Genomic DNA, 18,736 nt, shown 5'->3' with positions numbered 1-18,736 from the left:
AGCCACGAGTGAATGTTTGGAGTCAGAGCTTTAAAGGACTCAGAAGGGATATAGCTAACCTAAGATAGAAGGTTTGGATGTTAGAGCGTGAAATGACCTTAGCCGTTAAAACGCCCTTAAAAATTAATAATAAAATAATAAATTGTTTTATTTGATATACAGTAAATTTATGCCGAGATATCGCTCGTCAGATCCTTCGACCATCGACGGACGTAGCGCCTGTTACATGCCCTTGCCATTTGTATGCCGCGTTCTACCATCTACCACGATCTGCAAGGGTTAGGGCAACCGGAAGTTAAGTCCGAAGAGAAAGTATTGGTCCACCACGATGTACGAAGTCTGGAGACCATAGGTTTATTGCTCTTTTAACATTTTAATTTAACGGATTCCACGATACTGTATGGTAAAGGTTCCCAGTTCGAATCCAGAAAATTTGGAGTGCGAAAAATCGAAGAATCGACGTCCTTGGCCTCCTGTTATTAATGTATTCAAGCCAGATTTGATTATTAACCATTTCTGTTTTGTGATCGGTATTAATATTTTTCAAAACAAAACCTGAGTTAGGTTGCTATCATACATAGCTTTATTTATTTAAAGGCAGAAGAGTTTATGATGATGTTTCTCTTGCCACGTGCTTTAAGAAATGTAGTAAACAGAACAGCCTAAATCAAAATAGGTATTTCAAATAAATGGACAGCCTGTTTTTGTTTTGAACCATTAATCTGCCTGCGGTCTTATCTTATTTTCCACCTTTTCAGATAACTCTCTTTTACTCGAATTTAACCCAGGTTTATTGCCTTCTTATTGTAAAAGATGAGTTCAAATGAAGGGTTGTGTCCAATTCAAAGGGGAATCTGCTATTTCACCAATTTTGGACCCTCGTTTAAATAAATAAAAAATAATGGTTATATTAATAAAAATAAACACATTCTAACATTAAATCATTCATTAAATTCGCAGTATTAAATATGGAGACTATTTTACACGATAAATTATTAATATTTACATCGTCTTTGCCAATTATTTTCTACCTAGTACCGTACTGTTTTACGACCCTAGCTCTAAAAGCCCTAATTCTTTTGGGATTAATCCCGTAAGTCCCACAAGCGAGATATAGTTTGACCCCTCGAAGAAAACCGATGGCCATGGAACAGAGCGTATACTTAAGATGAACAAAGAATTTACAAAACAGAAAAAACTCATATTTCAAGTCTCAAGACAATTATTACTATTATTTCAGTTATTTCTTTAAACAAAACATTTTAAATATAATCCCCCCTCAAGACATGATGTACAGTGTTAATACCGAAATAACCTCAAATTATGAGATATATATTTTCTTAATACATGTAGTAATAAATAAAAAAATATTGAAATAGAATAACAAAATTTAACTTTTCATTAAATTGGTGGATCTGCTCTTGGTCGATATGACGTAACGTTCTACAATTAATCAAGTGTAAAGCATTAATTGCATATTTTATTAATAATTTTCAAGCGCAATATTATACTTAAATAACTTTCATTCTTAATTCTCAGAACAATGAGCAAATTAAATGTTTCAAAGTACTGTAAAAATTTGTTTTTTGGATTAGACCGATTAAAGATCGTTCTATGCCAATTTTATTTTAAGAGAGTTAAAATAGAATTACATCAATTTAAGCCAAAAAATATCAAGAGAATCAATTATTATTAGCAATATAAAAATCTTATATGCCGCTCATTCTCTACCTCAGAAACCACATGATTATTATTTTTTCTGCATTCCTTATGTTTTAATGCTTATTCTTCTTTCATTTTCATTTTCTGATGCTAATTTATTGTATCGCTTATTTTTTCGTTATTTCAACCTTTTCCGTTTATAAATTGAACTGTTTAAAAACAAAACGTTTAATTTGTTTTCAATTTTAGTTTCGTCTTTTGTATGCATAATTCAACTTTTTCCATTTTAATTTCTACTTTTCTATTTATTATTCTACTTTTTCCATTTTATATTTGCGATTACTATTCAACTTCTTCCGGTTTTAATGTCGTCTTTTTTAAATATATTATTCCTTCTATTTCAATTTCGACTTTTCTATCCAATTCAATGTTAAAATTAATGTGGGAAGTTTTATTAAACAGAAAATTTTACATTAAAATAGAAAATGTTTTAAGTTAAATGAAAAATTTATGTTCAAATTTAAAAAGTTTAAATGTATTTGTAATAACTTTATATACTTTTAAGTTTAAGGGATAGAATGAAATGAAAGTACAATGTAGATTTAAGGTTTTAAAAAATTGTACTGAAAAATTTGATTCTTGGATTAGACCGTTCCATTCAATGCCAGTTTCATTTCAACCCTTCCGTGAGCAGGCAGAAAAGTTATTCCTTGTAGATTACAAAGGAAGAGCCTCCATTCTTTTGTCAAGTATAATGGCGAATAAATGGGGGTTATCCTAAAAATGGGGTGCCACATCATACCTGGCCTTCCGAAATTCCCTCCCCTAACCAAGTACTAACTTTCAAAGCCGTGGAAAGAGAGCAAACGTAATAAATCATACTTCGAGGAAAATTTGAAAAAAAATACATTTCAACTCTTCTATGTTCGATGGAAGTACATTTATTTTGAACATTGTAAAAAGGTAAATCGTCCATTATTTGTGAGAAATGCCGACTAAAAGTCGTTAATCATTGAAATGGAGGTGTCTCTGGCATAAGGTATAATGAAATAGAAGAAAAAAATAAAAATTTCAATTAAGTTTATCCGTCACATGGATCAGAGACATCTGAAGTAATATTCTATACCAATTAAACGAGAAAGCAAACATTAGTTGCATTATTATTGATCATTTACCATTTTATTGTACATTAAAATAATAACTTACATTCTTATTTCCCACAACACCGAGCAAATTTAACGTTTAAAACATCGAACTGTAAAAATTTAAGTTTTTGGATTTGATCTTTCGATCCGATACCAATATTCTTTCAACCATGTTTTTTTTAGTGACCGTTAATTAATGATTATTTGGAGATCATGAGATGCGGTCCGGTGGACTTAGGTTTAGAAAACCATTTTCTTTATCGTGCGAACGTTTCGATCTTTACTGAGATCATCTTCAAGGCCTGGGATTTATAAACATTGCTTAAATTATATAAATACATGTAAGAAGTGAAAAGATGAATTTATACAATGATAGAGACTCAATCAAAGAATCAATGTATACAGAAAAAACACTTTGATTGAGTCTAAAATTTAAAAATTGCTAGCATCGTATAAATTCATTTTTCACTTTTCATACTGCAAAATAAATTTTAATTTTTCCCCATTTGTCATTTTTTTAATGCGCGTTAAATGTAAGTTTCCGCCAAAAAGTGACCATCTGTTGCGCTGTCATGATCATATTCATCAAATGATCTTATACAATAAATGTTTTATTATAGAAATAGCAGAAACCAAATACGGTAAGGTCTACGTTGAGACGAAAACTATAATTTCATGAGGGAAAGAAGGACATCTCGATTGGGACACTCTATAAATATTTACGCATACTGCAAAATAAATGATAGTTTTTTCCAATTTTGTATTTCTTAATGGACGGACCATAAGAAACACAAAAAGTCTCGAAATGTATATAATTTTTGGACTGAAAGTCATCCATTTATGAACAGGCGCAATTTCATTATAAAACTTTTTTTTAATCGGGCAAACTATTAACGTGTGTTTAGTATATTTTTTTTATATTTAATATAGTAATAATATTAATAATAATAATATTTAATATTTAGAATTGTTACTAATTTACAATATTTATACGTCTAAATATCAATAACTACTACACTTGTACATATTATTGTAAATATTAAGGCCTTCCTAAGTTAAACTGGAATTTTTAATATGACGTTAATGATCTGAATACCGCCAATTAATTAATTAGAAATCAATCGTATAGATGAAATTTCTTTAATTGTGTAATGTTTCATTTATTGTGTACATTTTGTTACACATATCATTTTATTAGATATCTTATCGAATAGTATTTATTTACAAAGATCAGGTTTGGTTTTATGTGGTTCAGTGGATAAGTTTCAAAGTTCAAAGCAAACGTAATAAATCACACTTCAATGAAAATTTTAAAAAAATTACAGCAAATCATATTTCTCTGAAAATTATAGAAAAATAGATTTTTTCCATAGTTTCTATGTTTCGCCGAAGTACATTTTTTTAACATTCCTTTTATTATTTAAGAAAAGAATAATGGTACAAAACGGCGTTAACCCAAAGGCCAGGTAGCACACACGATGCCCACATTTTTAGAAATTCAGTCTTAAAAACATAATTTGAAAATGGAGATATGAAAGATCTTGTTTTGGTTGGTGACTGTGGGTATCCTCTAAAAAAATACTTACTAACAAAATTAAATCACCCAACCACAAGAGGGGAAATACTCTACAATGAGTCCTTAATTAGGACAAGAAACGTTCTCGAGAGATCGTGTGGTGTTTGGAAACGTCGCTTTCCTATACTTGCTATTGGAATGAGGTGCAGCTTTAATTTGGTTGAGCCAATTGTGGTAGCAACTGCAGTATTGTATAATATATCATGCATTTTCAAAGATCCGATTCCATTCATCAATGATGAAGTGGAAACACAAATTATTAACCTTCAGTTCAATCAAATTGGAGAAGTGGAATATGATGGGAACGCAAGAATTCCATTTATCGAATATTTTGATACCTTATAGAAACACCATCGAACATATAGAAGTTATGTAAAGAAGTAATACAAAAATGTATATAAATATTTATATTGACATATATGTACATATAATAAAAAATAATAATAATTTAGTGTAAAGGAAATAATAAAAATGTAATGTAAATTAAAATAATCTAATCATAAGAAATACTACTTTTAATAAAATATAACTGATATGTAAACTAAAATAATGCAATAATCAAACAAAATAAATTTTAAAAATGCAACAATTGTTTTTATTCTGTTTTCTTTTTTGATTTTGAAATTTCCTTTTCTTGTTCAAGGACTTGAAGTCGTGTCTCATGCTCTATTTTTAAGTGAAGCATCCTTAAATTGTGTTCTTCCAAAATGCACTTCATTTTTAACTCGGTTTCTTTCTTATGACATTCTATTTTATTGTCCAATTCTTCCAAAAAACTGTAAAAAAAACAATGAAATCAACACAAAAAGACTAGGGAAAGCGGTACAGCAAACAATGCGAACAATGAAAAACTACGACGTATAGCTATAACCGTACAAAAAGGCTATAATCAGTTGTACCAACGACTGGTTGAACAGCGATCAGCTGAACGGCGGTCCCCTACACATGGTTTAACCACAAGTCGGAGACGTAACCGAGAAAGTATACCTGACGGCCACATGGTTTGGCGTCCATGTCGGGAGTAAATAAGGACAAATATATGCACTTTTGTGTAATTTACCTTAAAGAAAGAAGAAAGAAGAAAAGACCGGTATGCCTTGAAAGTGCATTTCAGCATTGACACCGGGGAGAAACCATTTACTTATATAAGTGATCGTGGTTTTCGAAAGAATAAACAAGAATATCTTCATCTATAACTCTCAGCACATCAGACAGGCAGCCTTCACTTCAGCAAGGTTCACTTCAGGACGCATACCGGTGAGAATTCTGTCGTTTGCGGCGTGGTTTTACACAGAAGGCCCACCTTTTAAAACACAAGGAAATCTTAACTTGTACATTTGATTATAAGATATATTTTTACATTGAGTAATATATAAAATCTATTCATTTATGTATTTTTAAAATAAATTGCTTAGCGTATATAAAGTTGAATTAATATTATAACGCACTTTGTTCTTTTTATTTCAAACTTTTACAAGGTTCAAACTTAACCCTAATATGTATTTTGAATTCTTTCAGTTTGAACTTAAGCGCTGCATATAATACTAAACTTTTTCTTTCATTTTTTTATTTTTCCATTTAATATAAAATAGTATAAATCATTCACTTCTCTGCCTCAGTAAGTATTAGACCTATTAGTCTTTCTTTCTAAACTTTTTAGGAAAATTTGTCAATTTTTTTAAAATCACAAAATAACTTTGAAACTTATTCACTGATATACAGAAAACCAAAACTGATCTTTGTTAATAAATACTACCGGCCAAAATATCTACTAAAATATTATGTGTAACAAAATGTATAAAATAAATGAAACATTACACAATTAAAGAAATTTCATGTGTAGATTGATTTCTAATTAATTAATTGGCGGTATTCAGATCTTTAACGCCATATTAAAAATTTCAGTTTAACTTAGAAAGGGCTTAATATTTACAATAATATGTACAAGTGTAGTAGTTATTGATAATTAGACGTATAAATATTGTAAATTAATAATAATTCTAAATATTATTGTCATAGGAAAATTATTTTCTCGGAGTCATCGAACTAGTTTACGACTCACGCCCTAAAAACCCTTACAAGAAACCCTAATCCCTTTCGAATCAATCCCTTGAACAATAAAGCTTTTATGTTTTGAAACTTTTTCTTGACAATAATCTGACGTACAGAAAGAATCATTTTATTGCCCAAATCCGTTGAACTACAAGTCGTCTTTTCAGTGATTGACGTCATCAGGTAGGATAGAAAAAGGTTCCTACAGCCGAAGCGATTGGGTTCGAATCCCCCTCATGACACTACAGTTTTCGTTTCAACGAAGACCTTTTTTTAAAAAGAATAATTATTGAATTACGAATTAAATACAAAAATATTATAGCAAACACACGTTAATAGTTTTACAATGAAATGGATGAATCGAGGACTTTCAGTCTAAAAATTATATACATTTCGAGACTTTTTGTGTTTCTTATGGTTTCTGCTATTTCTGTAATAAAACATATACTTATACATATGTATAAGATCATTTGATGAATATGATCATGACAGCGCAACAGTCAAAATGTTGGTGAAACTTACATTTACAGTGCAATAAGACATACAAAATTGGAAAAACTATCATTTATTTTGCAGTATGCGTAAATATTTATAGTGTCCTAATGGAGATGTCCAACTTTCCAAACATCTGCATTTTTGGTCTGAATTAGACCTGAAATATTTTTAAATATTTGTGGCGCGAATCTTTATTGGAGTATTATTGGACTAACAACCTATACATATGTATAAACAAAATTGCTCCTAAATCATATGTTTTTATGAGAAATATTTAAATCATTTTAAATTGCTCTTATATAGGATATGTTTTTCGATTTCTACTACATGAGAGTTGATAAAAATGATTTTCTCGCTAACTTATGCTTTTTTATGACTAACAGATTTTTTGGGCTCGGAAGGAGATCAACACCATCGTTCCTGAAAATTTCGTCCTGGAACTTTTCCACATAACGGCTATTTTGGGCTGGAAAACCATCCTACTGAATGTACGAGTGTTGATCACTTTTTCCATTAAGTTGGCAATTTTCCTACAAGAACCAAAGGCTTTGCGCAACGTCAAAATTATTCAGGAATTGTAATGCGGAACTTTTGTCCCAGTTCGTAAGTCACTGAAGTCAAAGAAAGAATATCGTGTCTTTTACTGTAAATGATTTCAATTGAATTGTGAAAATTTCAACAAATGCTTCGCAGTACAAATATAAGCATTTGAGTGTATACTTTAGGACAGACTGTTTTTTCTATCCACTTCTGGATTTTTTAAATTTAAATAAATTAATTTAAAACATAAATTAACAAGACAATGAATTCCCCAACCAGGATATATTTTTAATCTCTCATTATTTTATTATTTAAGATCAAATTAAATTATTTTAGATCCCTTTTATAATAAAATAATAACATTCATTTTCTAACATTTCTTTATTTTTATGTTTATTTTTAATATATAAGGTATATATTTATGCATTTTTCAAATAAAAGTATTATGTAAATCTAAATTGTATTAATATTGCGAAGTACTTCCTTTTTTGGCAAAATATGTCGACCCTTAAATTGAAAATAAATATGTCAGTAGCTGAAATAATACTTTTCTGTGTTATATTTTGTGCTATGTTGTTCAGAGATTGTATAATCTGTATGTATATATTTTTAATCTATCATTCTTTTATTATTTATGATCAAATTAAATTATTTTAGATCCCTTTTGTAATAAAATAAGAACTTTCATTTTTTCATTTTTTTATTTTCATTTTTTTACATATAGAAGATACATTTATTTATGTATATTTCAAATAAAAGTGTTATGTAATTATAAATTGTATTAAAATTACAAAGTACTTCCTTTTCTTGGCAAAATATGTCGACCCGTAAATTGAAAATAAATATGTCAGTACTCGAAATAATACTTTTCTGTGTTACATTTTGTGCTATATTGTTCAGAGACTGGATAATCTGCGTATATGTCCCGACAAATGTTATTTTTATAATCAAAAAATATATGACGTTCTGGCTCTGCTATCCTGACATATCATCATTAGATTATTGAAACCCGGTATTAACTCTCTGTTTATTGATAGCAGAATAAATTGGAAATTACAGACAGAAAATCGAGACCATTCTCAAAATAATATTTCGAACTTCTTGTTCAAAGTGATGTCTCTCCAGGGTTGAAGAGATCAAACTGGATTAAAATATAGAAAATACAAGAAATTGTGTTTGTTTACAAAATGAGTAGTCTTCGTGTTTACTATTCCTAAGTAAATCCGTTATTAAAAATGAGGATTTAGAAATGTTTTGTTCGGTTTGTACTTTCTATTTTTCTCTATCCATCTAAGAAGAATATACCTGTTAATTTAATTAAAATTAATATAATAAAAATAAATTACAAATACTCCTATTCATTTTTGCGCGGTTTAGAAAAAAAATCTGGATTCTCATAGGTAGTTGTGGCAAATGGAAGAAAAACACGTTTTGTTTTTTCAACGAGCAGTTGAAATTTTTTGATTTCCAGACGGGGCCAAAAATAGTCAAGCTCGCAAGCGCCAGTTTGTTTTAAAAAAGCATTGAACAGAGGAAAACACTCCACCACTTCCTTCTCAACAGATTCAACCCAAATCGAGATTTTTCTTTTGAAGGCGCTAACTTTGTAATTAGAATCGCAAGTTGCGATACTTTTCCATTGAAAGGAAAGACTCATCCATTAAGATGAAAATATCTGATAAGTAGGACAGTGTTCATTGCCATTTCTCATCATTGGCCAATTCGATATTATGGATCATGAATAGAAATAAGACTTAAGAACGTAATTTCTGTAATCGTGAAAGTGTTTTCCCCGATCTTGAGCAAAAGTGAGCAGGGGAATTGTCATTTAGTTCGTTTAGGTTACATTGATCCATAAGTAACGCAATTGTTCGTGCGTGGGTATTGGGCTGCGAGCATTGAACTCACCAAGCAGAATAACATGCTGAGTAAGTTGATCATACACCATCTTTGGGTACATTTACACTAATTTGTAGATCGGGTGGAAAGTACACCGAGAAAATCGCTGAAATGGGAAAATCGAAAAATTGGGAGATTCTAATGGCTGCGATTTGTAGTACACTATCAATGTCTATGTTAGTAAATGGAATATTATTTTTATGTAGAATAGAGACACTTCCGCAAGCGATTCTACCGCTTAAAAAATCTTTTCGTATTACATTGTATCGTTTAAAGTTAAAATTTTGTGTACATTACAGGTGAGTTTCTTGTAAACTCATAATTGGCAAACTAAGTTTTTCTTGATTTCTTCTCTGCGATGGTTGGCACCATTTACGTTCAATTGAAGTAAAAACATTGGGATTGTATATTTTGTTTTGAATCTTGCTTTGTTATAATCATGGGAAATTATTAAACTTTTACAAAACTTTGAGAGAGTACAAGCACTTTGATAGAATCTAAAATTTTCTAGCATTGTATAAATTCATTTTTTAATCTGAATTTTTTTTGCATTGTATAAATTCATCTTTTATCTCAAATTTTCTAGCGTTGTATAAATTCATTTTTTTCCGCATCCTACATATATTTGTAAAATTTAAACAATGTTTATAAATCCAAGGCCCTGAAGATGATCTCAATAAAGATCGAAACTGAACGATAAAGAAAATGTTTTTCTAAAGCCTACGTCACACCAGACTAGGCCACTAAACACTACACATTTTTAGAAAACTGTTGATAAATTAGGATTTTGTGTTTCTGCTATCTAATTTGGGTTGCTTTTGCCTTGATTTCTGGTTCGTAAAAGTAGTTTGTTTATTTCGAAAATCTTTAGCCATTTCGAACAGTCACTAACTTCACTGTCACTTAATGCTGTACACACTGGGATGTAGGCCTTTTTAGAGTCACAGTTTTGGAGTGAGCCCTTGGGTCTTTGGCTAACGTGTATGTTTTGTGGGAATGAGATGTTGATGGGCCTTTATCTTTTCTGAGCTGTTTGAGTTGCTCTCCTTGTTTGTATGGGTTATTATTTCTCATTCTTTCAGGGTATTTTCAATTTTATTGTCTTTGCCTACAAGCATCTCTATTGTGTTGTTTAATTTTTTAATCTGTTCAAATAAGACGTTAAATTGCGGGGGAGGTTGTTGGCATCTGTAACAAGGGAATCAGATTTTTCAGGAGGTTGGTTTTTATGGGTAATAACAACGTTTTGAAGGAGCTTTTCAGTTTCGTGATACGAGAGCGTTTTAGAAGCATCAACTCAGCGTTTCTATAAGATTTTTTCGATATATTAATTTTTCTAATGTAAACAGGACATACGGAGTGAGGACCTCCACAGTTTACACATTATGGAGTGTTGCAACGTATTATTGGTTTCTCCACGGTTTACACAGTTATTCAGCAGGCAGAATTTACTGATGTGTCTATATCTAAAACACGAGCGGTCTCACTTTAACATTGAGGAAATCAATCAGGAAAAACAATTCTTTCTGGTATTTGAGATCTTTCAAAAGACAAAATCAAGGTGGATGACGGGATTCTTTCACCCTTTAGGTGTCTAAAAATTCTCTAAACCTTAACATTTTCGTCAGCTACTTCAACTTCTGATTCGTAACAGTTTAGCAATTCTGGTGCATAGATTACACATTTTAAGTAATTTAACGTTTTATGCAAAGTGAATTTAATTGGTCCATTCTCATAAATTTTCATACGGTTCAAATTCAAGAAGTCTTTTTTACTGGTGATATTAAGAAGAATTTCTTTAATTGTTTAGGAATTTAATAGTCACTAGCGGGCAAAAACCTTTAATCAATTTACAAACTTTGAACGGACTAAAGTCATAATTATTTTTTTTATTTGTCTTCGTTTGATCCAGGCTCATAATAACATATTTTGAACCTGTCCAATTCGGTTAGATTTCGGCAACAGAGAGCTGCTTTTATCAGGAGGTTCGGTTCAAAGGGCACATTCTGTGTCTGTATCCAAATCGGCCACAGCGATTTAACGTGAGACAAAACCAATTTTTTTTAAATCAACGAGAATTTAAAATAAAACTCTTATTGACAGTGTATGGAGGATAGAATAGAGTAACAGGTAAAGAAATATTCCTCGTCCAAAGACGGAGGGGCAGTGATCTTAGGAAATAAAGAAACACGATGTTATCCGCACAAGATTAAAAGCGTACTAATTAGATTTATTAAATATATATTTCATATAAAGTGATCTTTCAGGCTATTTTCAAATATGAATTTTGATGATTAAATGGCATTTATCCTTATCATGAGAGTAACACTGGTAGGTAATGCATAGTTTTCGGTTTTATTTCATATTTATAAATTTCGTATTTGTTATATTAAAATGGAGGGAGAGACCCTTATGTTGCCTGGGTGATGCACACCGGAAGGGGTGCTCCAGGTAGGGGGGGTGAAAATTGACACGCCCCCTGGAAAAATACCTAAATTCTCTGGCTTTATAAATTGTCCGCGATGACAGCAAACATTTCATTTAACTTGTGTCCTCAAAGGGTTGAACATCGTTTGTGGAAACATTTTCCAGTTGTATTCACGGAAGAAATCAGTAAGTAAAATTTCTGATTATTATTTTACATCTAGATGAATTTTTAATTCTTACCGTGGTTACCGACTTCTGTTTTCTTTCTTATGTATGCTTTTTGTTTATACAGTTCAAATAAAATTTAACTTTTATATTTTCAATTTGTGAAGACATTCAATGACAAAATTATTATTTATTTATTTTAAAAGTTTATTTCTTTTTTGAATTTGCAATACAGATAAATGTTTTTACGAAATTGAATGGAATTTTATGAAATCGTTACACTTATTTCTATAATATCGAAACGTAAAAATAAATTATTGCATTAACTAATAGATTATTTTTTCGATAAACGTGTTTCAATTTACTGTAACTTGTGTTTTTGTATGTTACAGGTAGCAAAGTCAATCAATATGCAGAATCTGGCTGAAGATTTTTTACCCCAGATCGACGTAAACGACAGTGACTTCGCTTACGATAATTCTTGCTGCAGCACGTGCACTTTCCGTTCATCCACATTTGAAGGATTGGACGAAAGTTCAATCAGTTTCCTCCACATCCTCTTTCACACGGATGAACGGATACTTCAGAAGATAGACGCCGGTGTTGAAGTCAGCCAGAACAGGTGTATGAACCCCCCCACGGGGACGCAACCCAGGGTGCATACTGGACGGCGGAGTGGAATGGCTTCCAAATCAGGAGTAAGTAAAGACAGGTATATGCACTTCTGTACAATCTGTAGCAAAGGTTTTAAAGACCGGTATGCCCTGAAGGTTCACTTCAGGATACATACCGGTGAGAAACCTTTCGTTTGTGATATTTGCGGACGTGGATTTACACAAAAAGCCCACCTTTTAAAGCATAAGGAAATCCACGTTCGCAGATGATTGCAATTCTATTTTTTTATTTTTGTTTATGTATTTTATTTTTTAATTAATTTNTTTTTTTTTATTTTTTTTTTTTGGGATACGAATGGGTATTATGCGTCTCAAATAGCCTCTAATACCCAACTCCGACTTTCCACCTTCACGAAGCTTATTAAGCGGGTGTACCCTGTTGATTTAACAAACGGAAAGAGGGGTATGGAGGTTCAGGAGCTCGACCTGACACCTCCTAAACCAAAAACCCACACCTTACCCACTTCCCACCTTACACCCAATCCTAGCCCAAAATTCCAGCGGAAATCTAAGGTGTTATGTGACCCGTGCCGATGGATGAATGGTGCAGAGGTAACTGTGCCAATAACGGAGCGTCAAGGGCACCAGATATCACCGGAGGCGAGGATAAAGTTAATTGTACATTTGTATATATTTTTATGAATTACTAATATATGTAATATATACGTGTGTTTTTGAAAATAAAATGTTAAACATATATAAAGTTGTATTAATATCTTAACGTACTTCCTTTCTTTGGCAAAATAAATTCAACATGTTTCGTAAATAATTATACACCTTTGAAAATTGTAGCATTAATGCCAAGAAGGCTCGAAGTTTAAATGATTAATTTTCATTATTAGCAATTTAAGCGTAGATAAAGTTGGATCAATCCGTTTACTTAATAAAATTATCTATTTAATATCTTTTTTTTTTACTGAATGCTTTATATTTTACTGAGTAACAACAATTTATGAACTGATGGAATTTTCTTTCGATTATTAATTAACTTAAAAAAATAAGTTTTTCTTTTTAATTCTAACTGTTCAGGAAAATGAATTCGTAGACAGAGTGAATTTCTTTTAAATTTCTAACACTTCCTGAACCCTATCTACCAAAATTACCTTTATCTTTTCCTGGTTATTGCTCAAAAAAATAGCCAATTTTGGAAATGCATATTTTCTCAGCATATTGAATCATAGACCTGAGTTCGCTCTCATTTCTACAAAATTTCAAGCTGAATAGATAGCTTTTTTAAATGTTTTCCTAGCTTCAGTCTGTCATACTTAACTAAATTCATAAATTCAAAAACGTGTCATTTTTGTACTTTTTACGAAAAGTGTGTTTTTCTAGTGACCTGATGTTTTATAATTTGTTGAAATCGTGAGGAGAGGTCAGGAATGAAATAGGTTAGAAAAACAGCTTTTTCATTTTTTTCGCCGTTTCGAACTTTATTTGAGTCATCTTCAGGATATAAAATGTGGTCTATTCTTGTGGTTTCACGTTGGTGTTGTCGGGTCAACATAGATTTACACAAAAATCTCCCATTTTAAAGCATAAGGAGATCAATGTTCTACGATGAATGCAATTCTAACTCGTATATATGTAAATATGTAATATTTTACATTTGTCCATATGTATTTGATTTATGAAATATATTTTTCCGTTGAATAATAGATTTTTTTTTAAATAAATAATTTAGAATATATAAAGTTGTATTAATTTTGTAACGTACTTCGCCTCTTTGAAAAAAATGACTAACACGTTTTACTGCCTGGATAGTACCAAATTGTGACGGTTTGGGCACCTTCCGAGCATCACCGACAATCGGACTGGACGAAATTTCAATCCATTTCCTCCACATCCTCTTCCACATGGAAGACAGGGTATTACAGAAGATAGATGCTGGTCTTGAGGAAAACGCCAAAAGGTTCATAAAACACCCCACGGAGACGCATCCAATAGTGCATACTCGACGCCCGCATGGTTTCGCTTCCACGTCGAGTCAACAAAGATACACTTTTGCCGATAATGTTGAAAGCCCGGTATGCTCTAAAAGTTCATTTGGGGATTCATACCGGTGAGAAACATTTCGTTTACGAAATATGCGAGCGTTGATTTTCACAGAAAGTTCACCTACTAAAACAGAAGGAAATCCACTTGCGACGATGAATGTAAATTCTTGATATGTACATGTTTTAATAAAAGTATATATTTTTTTAAATGTCTTGTATATATGATATATTAATCGATGTATTTTTAAAAATAAATTGTTTAGCATAAATTGTATTAATATTTTAATGTATTTCCATCCTTTGACAAAATAAATTTTACTTTCTAACAATATTTCATGGAAGCATTGAAAAAAAGAAATGTATTTCAATTTTGTCCAATTTAAAACAAATATATTACCCACTGATTAATCGGATTTGATCAGTAGTACGCGGTTAGGGGATGTCCTGTCTATCTGAGAAATCCTCTTTTTGGAATATATTAGTCATTATTATTTTTTTTTACCAAAGGGATAGTTCGTTATTCCTGCAAACATCGAAATAAAATATGGATTGGATTTGATGATCTGACCTTTTTATAATTGTTACAGTATGGTTTTTATTATTTTTTTGTATTATATTTGTTACTTGTTATGCGCATAAAAAACGAATGATGCTATTCTTTTACAATAATATATTGGTAAATTATTATCAAAAATGCAGTTATTGCTTATAAATGTTTCTTTAATTGGAGTAGAATCTTACGTCAATTGAATCTGGCACTTCAGATTGATCAATTTTTGAATTACTTTCCCATTTTCAGTACATTATTAAAATCATTTTAGATTTTAATGTTATTGTATTTAAAATGAGTGATAAAATAAATGTATTCGAAACGTTGTAACATTTTACTGAATAATTCCAATTTATGAACTAATGCGATTTTCTTTCGGTTAATTATTAATTTAAAAAATAAGATTTTTTTTTCTAACTGGTCAGGAAAGTGTTGTTTGAAGGAATGTGTAGAGATTAGTGACCGTTAATCGATAGCCCAATGGCACTCTCAACACGACACGCAAGGATGGCACAATTACACAGAAGACAAACACTTTGAGCGCTGAAGATGATCTCAATAAAGATCGAAACGTTGGCACGATAAAGAAAATGTTTTTCTGAAACCTACATCACACCCGACGCATCTCACCATATCTGAATAACTGTTGTATGAAGGGGTGGGGAAGGAAGTCGGTATAGAAACTCATTTTTATATAAGGAAAGAAGGGAAAAAATGGTTGGTAATAGTTCGGCCAGATTATCCTTTCACGATTATACAGACGGGGATGGCACACTTCCTCAGAAAACAAACACTTTGAGTGAGTAGAAATATTTTGATTTAATATAAAAAATATATTTTTTGCATTATATAAATTCACTTTTTTCCACATCCTACATGTATTTGTTAAATTTAAACAATGTTTCTAAATCCCAGGCCCTGAAGATGATCTCAATAAAGATCGAAACGTTGGCACGATAAAGAAAATACTTTTTCTGAAACCTACATCACACCAGACCGCATCTCACGATTTCTGAATAACAAATAAAAATATATGATATCATCGACTAACGGTCACTAATCAGCACACCCATTTTTATATATTGACATTATATAATCTTTCGGTCTATTTAGAATTAATCAATCTGGTATTCGTTTAATTAAACTGTCCATAGTTTAGTGTTTGTTTTATGGCTTTTTATCTGAATAAATTATTTTAACAAAAATAATTGTAATATTATGGGTTTATTTTTCTGTTTTATTCATTACAATTAATCAGAATATTTTGCAATTAACAAAATAATATTTACATATTTATTTATCTGGTATTCCTTACATTAAAATTAGTTGTATTACGTACGTCATTTCTTCTTAGCAAGGCAGTGTTGTGAGCATGTGTAAATCTTATTCACCACAATACACGCGTATTCATACTATATGTATAAATATTTGCAATACTAATTTTATGATTTTTTCTTGTTTAGTATTGAACTAATTTTATTGATGGTAATTTTAAACATTTTAAACTAACACATTTAATTCATTTACATTGTTTCCACTGAATCAAATCACCAGCTGTGTAGAGTGAAGTGGAAAAACATTTATTTATGTTTATTTAGAAATCGTGAGATGCGGTCAGGTGTGATGTAGGTTTCAGAAAAACATTTTCTTTATCGTGCCAACGTTTCGATCTTTATTGAGATCATCTTCAGGACTCTAAGTGTTTGTCTTCTGTATAATTGTGCCATTCTTGCGTGTCGTGTCGAGAGTGCCCTTATTTATTTATGTGGTATTCGTTACATTAAAATTCGTTATATTACAACTTTATTTAAAATTTCTTTCTGATTTTAAGTAAATCAAACTAATTTAAGTAAAAATTTCCAGATTTTCTTGAAAAAACCGTTGCTACCTAAAGTTACATTGAATGCTTGCTAATCTCCGGTGTTGTCACTGATTGGGTGATCGTGGTAAAGTCATTTTTCCAGGGGGCGTGTCAATTTTAATCCCTCTACCTGGAACATCCCTTCCGTTGGGCAACACCGCCGATTGTTCTCTCTTCCTTCAACTTAATTTTTCACTACAAAATTTTTCTAGGATTTTGCAACAAAGTTTACTTAAATATTGAAATTTTAATTAAATAAATAATAGAATTTTTAATTATAATAGACATAGATATTATAATGTGCAAAAAAAAATTTTCTAGAAAACTAAGGATACCCATATTTTATTTAAATTATATTTAAATTATTTATTATATTTAAATATAATATTACATATCTAAATATATTGTATTGTATATGCATTCTTACATATATATTTTTTAAATAATTCCAAAGTGAAGAGTGTTGTTCTGATGAGGGCCAAAAATTATGCCGGTTAAGCAAACAGGTTCTACAATTATTTAAAATATTAAACAGCTATGGATTAGAGGAAAAGGGTTATGTAAATTGATATGAGTTGCAACAAGAATGCTGAATAAATACTTAATTTCAATCCTTCCCTATTTTATTGAAAGTAGATTTTGTAAATTGACATTTCGTATAGGGTGATTGGCGTCTATTTTGACGGATTAACGGTGACAGTTAAACAACATTTTTTTCTTAAGGAAGTGCTGCTAGATAATATATAATGTATATATATTAATAAATGTGATATTTGTTGTATTAAAATTTCAACATTTTCATAAACAACTTTTCAGATTTGCTGGAAAAAACGTTGGAATGGAAACTTACGTAAGACGAAGAGGTGATAATCCGCGGTGTAATTATGCGGTAATAATTAAAAACTGTGATGCTCAATAAAAAGTACGTAATTAATTAGGAAATAGAAACAAAATAGACATTTCATCAATAATTAACCTTCTGTTGGCAATTAGTACAAGGATAAAATTTAAGATTTTTTTTCAAATCCTTGTTCAACTGAGAAATTTATACGAAATGGTGGAATGAAGCGGAGGACAAAAAAAATAAAGAAATAAAAATACCAGACGTTTTTCTTGTTTTGTTTCAAACTTTCAAACTATATGTATTTTTATCTATGTATTTTTACTGTTAGAATGACTAAAAAAAACTTCTTTTAAAAGCTAAATTAAACAAGATCAAAAATTGTTGATTGTTCAAAAATTTCCATTTTAATTAGCTCATTAAGATTTAATTTTGATGGATTGTAAGAAAATTCACAAAACACCAAAAAATCCTTCAACTTAATTTTTCATTCCAAACTTTTTTCGAGGAATTTGCTATAAAGTATACTTAAATATAGAATTTTTATTTGAACGATTACGATATTTTTAATTATAATAGACTTAAATTTAGATATCACGAATTTGCAAAGAAAACTGTTCTAGAAAACCTATATTATTATATTTAAATATAATATTACATACCTAAATATAATGTATTGTACATTTTTTACCATAATTCAAATTATTCCAAAGTGAAGTTTACTGTTCTGAAGACGGCAAAAAATTATGCCGGTCAAGCAAACAGATTCTACAATTATTTAAAATTTAAATGGCCATGGAATTGAGCAAAATGATTTACGAAAATTGATATGATTTGCAACAGGAATGTTGAAAA

The 18,736-nt window shown here is 30.5% G+C and overlaps 1 protein-coding gene across 2 annotated transcripts in view; it reads right to left on the bottom strand.

The window, feature by feature from the left end:
* LOC106664318 (EARP-interacting protein homolog) overlaps positions 1–18,736 on the bottom strand; it is a 91,620-nt gene that overhangs the window by 40,963 nt on the left and 31,921 nt on the right. The window lies entirely within an intron of this gene.

Source organism: Cimex lectularius, unplaced genomic scaffold (assembly GCF_000648675.2).
Source record: "Cimex lectularius strain Harlan isolate CLEC.00 unplaced genomic scaffold, Clec_2.1 scaffold282, whole genome shotgun sequence".
Taxonomy (NCBI): domain Eukaryota; kingdom Metazoa; phylum Arthropoda; class Insecta; order Hemiptera; family Cimicidae; genus Cimex; species Cimex lectularius.
This window is presented reverse-complemented; position numbering and strand designations above follow the sequence as displayed.